Source organism: Chenopodium quinoa, unplaced genomic scaffold (genome assembly GCF_001683475.1).
Source record: "Chenopodium quinoa cultivar QQ74 unplaced genomic scaffold, ASM168347v1, whole genome shotgun sequence".
In the NCBI taxonomy this organism is placed as follows: domain Eukaryota; kingdom Viridiplantae; phylum Streptophyta; class Magnoliopsida; order Caryophyllales; family Amaranthaceae; genus Chenopodium; species Chenopodium quinoa.
The window spans coordinates 3,372,286-3,378,285 of NW_018744239.1; the positions used below are offsets into that span (position 1 = coordinate 3,372,286).

Here is a 6,000-nt window from a genome sequence, read left to right on the forward strand (position 1 = left end):
ATTCCACTTTACCTATGTAAAATACATCCATGATCCTGTATACATGCAATATAAATTCTGTATAATATAAATTAACAAAAATATTTCTAGATACGACAAAAGCAATCAAAATATACCTCATATATAAAATTAAAACATCCAGCCACAATTAAATTGAATCATTCATACAAAAAAAAATTATACAAACAAATCCGTGAGTTAAATATCAAAACACCTTTCTAATTAATGTTGATTTAATAAAAATTATGCTTAAATATATCAATACCATATTGATCTACAATTCACATATATCATCGTCGTTGTCATTTGGTTGATGGTTTCCGGAAACATATGCAATCCACCTTTCCCTAAGCTCCTCGATCATTTGTTGAGAATATGTAGGAGGAACTTGCTTAAAATACTACAAAACAATGTAAAATACATACATATTAGTTAATAATATAAAATAAGTCCATCTAATTAAATATAAATAAGTATATCTTTTTTCTTTTTTGACAAAACGCAGCAAGCAGATATTAGTACACAGTTCCAGCCAAGTGGCCCAAGCACCAGCTCAGACAATTACCACCTCAGCAAGCACCTGTTGCTCCACGTCCCAGCCAAGAGACCCAAGTACCATCTCAGCCACCTGCATAGCGGCCCCCTTTCCATCCAGCAGGAGTGGCGCCAGCACAGCCTAAACCATCTCCATCTCCTTCACTGCCACAGAAACCATCTCTATCACAAGGAGGTGACAAGCAAATTTAGACAAAAACCACAACAGTCACCTCTAACATCTTTTGCAAACCACAACTGTCCAGAAGCTTATGAGTTGTTAATCAACCATAATTCGATTCAAAACTGTCCAGAAGCTTATGAGTTGAAGGTAACATACTAGTTCATTCTCATTAGATACATTCAAACATACGTTTAAACATGGAGAATTCAGGTCAAGAGAGCGAGGCCTAAGAAATAATGACCTGCTTTATAAACAAAAAAAAGGTGATCCAATATTCAGGCTTTATAATCACAAGGATAAATTCTAGTGAAATGTCAGGTGGAACCTTTGTACATCAGAGATACATTATATTCAAATAAACCAGAATACCTTCATGCTAATACTTACTAATATACTCTAATTTACTAGCTAAGCCATGAATTTATAATATTATGATTTATAAATAATTAGTAGAAACTACAGCACATACTTTTCTCAGAGAACAGAAATCATAGAGAGCAATGATCGATCGAGGGGATCAACGAATACAACTGGTTATTATTAACCAGCATAATTAAACCCCTTCTTTGAAAATTATTCTTGTCAGAGGGTAGTTCAAGTAGAATATTTAGTCTATAACCCCTTCTTTGTTTTGCTTTCTACTTACCATTTTATGTTCCATTGAATATTTAGTTCAAGATTCATCACCTGAATATGACTCGATTTGAACCACCTGACTTTCACCTCGAACATTTACTATTCTTCAAAGTCATTACCCACCCACAAACCACATGAATCACATTAGAACTATTGACAGATTTTTCTAGTGGCATAAACTTTATATGACCTATAATCAACCCATCCATGTCATATAAATATATAGTACACCTGTAGCACAATAGATTTGCATAACCTAGTGCAATTAATTCATGCATATCTCCGAACTTCCTCCATTCAAGAGTAAACACACTACTTAAAAACAAACGAACTTTTAGGAAAAAGTTATCAGAAATAAAAAAATACAAGTAAGAAATTATTGATAAAAGAATTAAAAAACACGACTGACAACTCAAAACAGTAGAGTAAAAACCTTCCTACCTATTCTATAGAACAAGTTGCAGGGAAATTAATTAATTTGATATTTTAATTAAGATAATTGCTTAAAACAGATATAAAGTAGTTAAAAATTCAATTAAATAGAACAACTTCAACAACTGAAGAACAGAAGAGGAAGCAGCAGCATCTTTCTTTCCTATTAATAGCAACAAGAATCTAGTCAAGACCACAATGCTTGCATCAATTTGCGAGAGATTATTTCACATGTACTCCTATTATGTACTTGTACTTACTCTACTATCCGACATTATTATTTTGTCTCCGTAAGACTGTAACACCTTGCTCAAATGGATAATAAGCCAAGATAATACTCTTAATTAATCTAATGATTTGTCTAAACATATGGAAAAAGAAGAGTGCAAAATATTCTCCCATGAAAATTAACTACGACGGGTAAGAATTTTATAGAAGATACGTGAAAATGTACGACACGGGAAAATCCAGGGGTAGGGGTAGGGGTAGGGGTAGGGGCAGGGCAGGGCATTTGGGGTTTAGTTTGTTTATTGCTAGCTAAGGTGCTAAAATCTCAAGCTAAACTTGGACCAACTGCAGACTAAAAGGATTCTTCGAATGTCTCAATCAGCAACTAGTAAGTTTAGCAATAAAAAAAATGATCAACTAATTACTTGATTAGTTTGATAAGCAATTATAATAAAAATTGGTACATTCACCTGTAAACCAGAACACACATACTAATTGTACCCGTACCGTATCCGAAGTTCATAAAATAGAATGTTACAAATACAATTTATTAAGAAAATCAAAAGCAAGATAACATAGTACTCAGTTTTATTATTCAGAAATACAGTAGTTTCCAGCTTTGTACCAGTTTAGTCAAGAAAAAAAAAACACCTTAATTGCTACTACTTGGACAATAGAACATATATACTAGTACATTTCATTAATTCACCGACAAAATTTTTCTACAACAAAAAGTAGCTCATATATAACCGTTGAAGATAATGAAGAATTATATCCCAATGTCAATAGTAGTAGTTGATAATTACCTAGTTGATCAAAATACCCTCGAAATGTCAATGTAAACTAGCTTAATTAGCACTACAACTCCTTTGAATTTTTTTTTCTTGTCATAGGTTAGTTCAAGTAGAATATTTAGCCTATAACCCCTTCTTTGGTTTGCTTTCTACTTACCATTTTATGTTCCATTGGGCATCAAACTCTATATTTAATTTTGTCTGACCTTAAATGCAGATGAATATTCAGCCAAAGAAGAGGTAAAATAGCAAGTCTATGTAGACTCTAAATCATATTCAAAAGCAGATGTAAACACAAAAACCCCAACATTTTGTTTTCAAACAAACCTCATTCACAAAATGGGCTCAACCATATCCTCATCAATTCTACCAACAATATATATTACCACCACTGAACCAAAACCAAAAATTGTATATTTATTTCACTGTTTTAAGTCCTATCTCTTTGTTCCTTTTTAAAAAAAAAAAATCTGATTAGGGTTCTAAATTGAACTTAGGTAAGATTAATTTGGCAAAAATAATTTTGATTACAATTGAAATAAAAGTAAATTCGACAAAATTAAGGATAATTTGATTGAACTTAATGCAATAATTCGGCTTAAATATATACATACAAACAATCGATGAATTATCCCTAAAACAAGAACTTTGAAGTTTTTTTCAATCACCTAAAACTTGAATTCTACGAATTTACCTCTGTTTCCTACATAATGTGAATGATTCATGCAATTAGATTGACAATTATCAGAATCCAATTACTATATCACGAGAAAAATTCGAACCTCAATTTACTTGTGGCTCAGCAGACAGGTCCGGTACTGCAGAAGTGGAGCGGCGATAGAGCGGCGGTGGAGCAGCGGTAGAGCGGTGGTGGAGCAGCAGTAGAGCGGCAGTGGAGCTAAACAATAAGCGGTGATGAAGGTTTTGCTAAGGAGGTTTGATGGAGGTTTCACTTTTTTTTTTTTTGCTGATAAATGAGAAAAAGGTTTCACTTTTTGATGAAACTCATGAAAGTGTAAGTGATGCGGGCTTCATGCCTTCAATTTTCACTTTTATCCGCCTTAATTTGATAATTTGGGTAAATTATTACTCCGTATGTAATTTCCTCCTGATTAAAAAAAAATTAATTAATATAATACAAAACGATTGTCAAGATGACCGTTCTATATAATTTATAATATATAATTTTTTTTTAATTATTTGAGTAAAAAGAAATAGAGAACGGTTAACTATGCTAACTGTTTCATATGTATTAACATACAGAACACCTCTTATATTAAAACGGTCTATATTCTTCTGGAGAACGCCTACCTTTGATAACCGTTCTATATTTTGCGATCTCTAATCTAGTTTTTGGTGTAGTGATTTTATATAAGCATGTTTTTGCTAAAAGGAACACATTACTTGATACATGACATTGCCAAAGGATTTTAAAGGTTGTTGAATTGATTCATTCTCATACCCCCATATCAAGGATTAGGGGGAGATTGTATGTAATTCTTGCATATAAAAATAATAAAATATATTGATGGTCAGTTTAGAATATACATTAACTCAAATATTAACTATATACTTAATAGAAGTGGCCACATGCATATTATTTAAATATTTTTAAATGATACCATCTTGAAGATGGATATAAATGATTGGTCATATACTAATCATAAATGCTCCAATTAAATTATTGTCCCAGAAGGACAATATCGGTTACTAATGAACCTAAAGCACGTCTGAAGTGTTGCAGTCTAAAAGAGTTAAAATATAAGAATTTTTGGAAAAGGAATGGAGCACCTATTTACAATGATGACAAATTTGAGGAAATGATAAATCTCATTACATTTTTAGAATAAAATCACTTTTAGTAAGATTCATATGTTCCATGATTATGTAAAAGACTCCAGAAGAATATGAAATGTCCAACAAGATTAACATGTATCAAGATTATAGTCAAAACTCTAGAAGAGTATATATAAGTAATTATTAGATAAAATATTAATTAGTTGATTATCTTGCCAATTGTATAAAGAAACACATGTTGGTGTTCTAATATCATATCACAGAGTTCAAATTTAGAGAAGTGATTGGATGTGATAATTAAATTAGGTCATCCGGGTTTAATAATTATTATCTGTAATGGAAACCTGAAGTTTCATTTGATAATGTGCTGACGCTTTCTCAATGTTAAATATATAAAATGAATTGAATGGCAAGACGTAACATTGAGATTGAGTTATATTTGGATTGTGAGTTATAATAATTTGTATTGATGAAAATTTCAAGATTTAATATGTTTTGATTTTTTTATATAAAGGAGTAATGGCTTATAAAGAAGTAATGGCTGACCAGAAGTTCACCAAAATAACTTATATATTATTGTCAACTATCAAGTGATCAGAAGCTCACCAAATACACTATTTAAGTCTTTAAAGATCCAGAAGATCATCACCTACTAGAATAACGAGCAAGTGATTTATGCTTGTATAACAATTTTTTTGATTGAGGCTATTATATGTCAGCACATATGAAATAGGAGAAGAAAGAAAAACGTACAATTGTACAACACATGTCTCCCCATTGACATTGATCTCCAGAAGAGTAATATTATTGAAAATTTAATAATAAATACACATGAAATATAAAGTTAATGAATAAATGATTCTTCATCGAAATTGTTCTCCAGAAGAGATAAATTTTGATTGTGATCCTCCCAATGATTTGAATTTTAATGCAAATTTATATACTAAGTTGGTATAGAATTAGACGCCCCTATAAAAGAGATATTTTACCAACTTAGGGGGAGAAGAAATAGCAAAAGTTGGGAAAATCGAAAAAAATAAATAAATAAAGAATATTTATGATCCCTATAATGGTAGTTTGAAAAGTTATACATATGCCAACTTTTGTATATATATTATCAAGATATGTTGCACATTTATGATTTTATTTGTATTCAGTTATGACTCATGTTGCATAGCGTTGAAGATACATTTTGGTCATATTAATTATGTGTATACATTGAGATAAAATCTTGTCAATTGTACTTGAATCACTACACCTGAAGTGTAGGTTGTATATGATTGGTTCCAAAATAAAGATATGTTTAATAAATATGATATTTGGCAAGATAGTGCAGTTGACACTAATAGTGTAATAGTATATAAATACCATAGTGTATGAAATACCCTAAAAGAG

The 6,000-nt window shown here is 31.0% G+C and overlaps 1 long non-coding RNA gene across 1 annotated transcript; it reads right to left on the reverse strand.

Annotated features, from left to right (window-relative positions):
- Nucleotides 1-91: 91 nt before the first annotated feature.
- Nucleotides 92-3,916, reverse strand: LOC110694191. Its single transcript, XR_002505785.1, has 3 exons — nt 3,591-3,916; nt 566-699; nt 92-400 (listed from the first exon to the last, which is right to left on the reverse strand). It is a non-coding gene; the product is annotated as an uncharacterized LOC110694191 (long non-coding RNA).
- Nucleotides 3,917-6,000: the final 2,084 nt, after the last annotated feature.